General features: G+C 37.2%; 1 non-coding gene across 1 annotated transcript; it reads left to right on the forward strand.

Annotated features, from left to right (window-relative positions):
* The first annotated feature begins 2117 nt into the window (after window positions 1-2117).
* On the forward strand, window positions 2118-2224 carry LOC121225756 (small nucleolar RNA R71). The gene has a single exon (XR_005923635.1). It is a non-coding gene; the product is annotated as a small nucleolar RNA R71 (small nucleolar RNA).
* The last annotated feature ends 1063 nt before the right edge of the window (window positions 2225-3287 follow it).

Here is a 3287-nt window from a genome sequence, read left to right on the forward strand (position 1 = left end):
CATTTCTTAGGAACAACCTGCACTGGACTCACCCAAGAACTGTCAGAAATAGGATAAATATTTCCAGCATCTAGGAGTTTAATTACCTCAACTTTAAAAACTTCCTTCATGTTGGGGTTCAGTCGTCTTTGGGCTTGCACGCATGGTTTATATTCATCTTCCATTAAAATTTTCTGGGTGCAAAAAGAAGGGCTGATCCCTTTAATGTCAAAAATTTTCCAAGCTATGGCCCTTTTATGCTCTCTCAAAACTTAGAGTAATTTCTCTTTGTCCTTGGGTTGCAAGTTGGATGCAATAATTACCAGTAATGTGGAATTATTTCCAAGGAATGCATATTCCAAGTGATTCAGCAATTGTTTAAGTTCCAGTTTGGGAGGTTCGTCAATAGAGGGTTTTTGCTTAAGTTTATCTTTTACCTTAATTCCTTCATATTCTGCTAGTTTTAGGGAGGTTTCATTGGAGTTTAGTTCGGTTCCTATTTCAGAATCATCATCCATCCCCTCTCCTTGGGCGAGACATAGTTCCATCGTGTCCTTGTGTGCGGTTCCGTGAAAAGAATCTTGAGTAGCATGATCAATAGAGTCAATAAAATAACACGAGTCATCTTGTTCTCTAGAAAATCTCATAACATCATAAATTTTAAAAATAAGCTCTTCGTCACCTACTCTAAGTACCAATTTACCATCACCCACATAATTACAGCTCTAGCAGTGGCTAAAAAAGGACGAACTAAAATTAAAGGTACTTCAACATCTTCATCCATGTCATGCACAACGAAATCAACAGGGAATATAAATTTATCTACTTTTACTAGTACGTCCTCTATAATTCCCCTAGGATATTTAACAAATCTATCAGCTAATTGAATACTCATCCTAGTGGGTTTAGGTTCCCTAAGACCAAGTTGTTTAAACATTTTATACGGCATTAAATTAATGCTGGCGCCTAAATCACTAGTGCTTTATCAACATTCAAACTACCAATTAAACAGGGAATAGTAAAACTTCCTGGGTCTTTCAGTTTGGTTGGCAGTTTATTTTAAAGTATAGCTGAGCACTCTTCATTAATCTCCACTGTAGATAAGTCTTCAAACTTCCTTTTGTTTGTTAGAAGCTCATTTTAAGAATTTTTCATATGTAGGCATCTGTGATATAGCTTCAACAAAAGGTAAGATAATATGCAGTTGTTTAAAAAGTTTAAGAAATTTACCGAATTATGCATCCATGCGGTCTTTCTTCAACTTTGTTGGGTATGGGATTGGTGGTTTATATTCTTTTGGCATTAAGTTGTCATTGTTTTTGGGTTCGACCTCCTTTCTGTCAGCTTTTTGTGGTGGCTTCTTTTCAGATTTAGCTAACACTTTCCCACTCCTTAGTGTAATTGCTTTCACGTGCTCTTTTGGGTTGGGTTCAGTGTTACTTGGCAGACTACCTTGTGGTGGTTCAAAAATCAACTTGGCGAGCTGTCCAATCTGAGTTTCGAGTTCCTGGATTGATGCTTGTTGATTTTTGAGTGTCGTCTCGGTATTCTAAAAATGAGTTTCTGACACCGAGATGAATTTGGTTAGCATCTCCTCAAGGTTCGATTTTTTCTCCTACTGGTACGGTGGGTGGTGAAAGCCTGGAGGGGGTGGTGGTCTCTGATTTCCTGGGCCTCCCTATGAAAATTTTGGGTGGTTCCTCCAACCTGCATTGTAAGTATTACTATAAGGATTGTTTTGAGATCGAGGATTCTTACCCATGTAATTTAACTGCTCGTTCTCTATGTTGTGGCCATAATGTGGGTATTCTGAACTGTTTGATCCACCTGTACTTGCTTCGCACTACATTACTGGGTGAACCTATAAAGAACTAAGAAAACCATCGATTTTCTTATTCAATAGTTCTACTTGATTAGAGAGCATGGTGACCGAATTGACGTTATAAACGCTGGCTGTTTTCGTTGGCTTTGTCCTCATGACTTTCCACTGATAGTTATTCAGTGACATCTCCTCTATAAATTCATAGGCATTTCCAGGTGTATTATTATTAATGGTTCCGCCAGCAGCTGTGTCAACCATCTACCGAGTCGAAGGGTTCAAGCCTTTGTGAAACGTTTGGACCTGTAGCCAGAGTGGTAACCCATGGTGAGGGCATCTTTGCAAAAGGTCCTTGTATCTCTCCCATGCATCGTAGAGTGTTTCTAAATCCGTCTGCACAAAAAAAGAGATATCATTACGTAATTTAGCCGTTTTAGCCGGCGGGAAATATTTTAATAAAAACTTTTCGTCATTTGTTCCCAAGTAGTGATTGACCCCCGTGGTAACGAATTCAACCACTATTTAGCTTTGTTTCTCAATGAAAAAGGAATAACCAAAGGCGAACAGTGTCATCAGAAATGCCATTAATTTTAAATGTATCACATAGTTCCAAAAAGTTTGCCAAGTGAGCGTTGGGATCTTCGTCTTGCAAACCATCAAACTGAAGAAATTGTTGTATCATTTGAATTGTGCTAGGTTTCAGTTCAAAAGTATTTGCAGCTACAATGGGTCTAACTATGCTCGATTCAGTTTCTGCTAAAGAAGGTTTAGCATAATTATACATAGTGCGCGGAGCAGGATTCTGATTAACAGCAATCACAGGAGGTAGCGAATTTTCTTAGATTTCAGCCATCTCCTCGATTGTGGTTGAAGTATCGTCCTCTTGCTCTTCTGCGTATCGTAAGCTTCACCTTATTTCTTTTCAGTTTCTACGAACTGTGCGATCGATCTCACTATCAAACAGTAATGGTCCTGACGGGTTTATTATGGTCATAAACTAGAAAAACCTATCAGAAGAAAATAAATGAAGAATTAGAAAATAAAATAAAAATTTAAATTGCAATAAAAGTAAAATGCCTAAAGTAATAAAAATCAAGTGTTCCTAATATCCTAGTTCCTTAGCAACGGCACCAAAAACCTGATACGTGATATTTGTGACAGTTTTAAAGATTTATGAAAGAATCGTTCTTGAGACTAACTTATTATCACGATTAAGGCAAGTGTACCTATCGAACAGTAGTATAGTTCAACAAGACCGGATTGTCGAACCCAAAGGAACTACGAGTACTAGTATTTACTTCCTTTTTATTATCTAGCCTAAAAATTAAGAGGTTTGGTTATCTAAACTAATTACTAACTAAGAATGCACAGAAAGAAAATTTGGGAAAATACTTTTGGGAAAATTCAACTGATTAAGACAATACTTAAGGAAAAATCCACATAGACTTCACTTGTTATTTGACTCTAAATCAGACGATTTATTCATTTG

This window comes from Gossypium hirsutum, chromosome A03, assembly GCF_007990345.1.
Source record: "Gossypium hirsutum isolate 1008001.06 chromosome A03, Gossypium_hirsutum_v2.1, whole genome shotgun sequence".
NCBI lineage: Eukaryota > Viridiplantae > Streptophyta > Magnoliopsida > Malvales > Malvaceae > Gossypium > Gossypium hirsutum.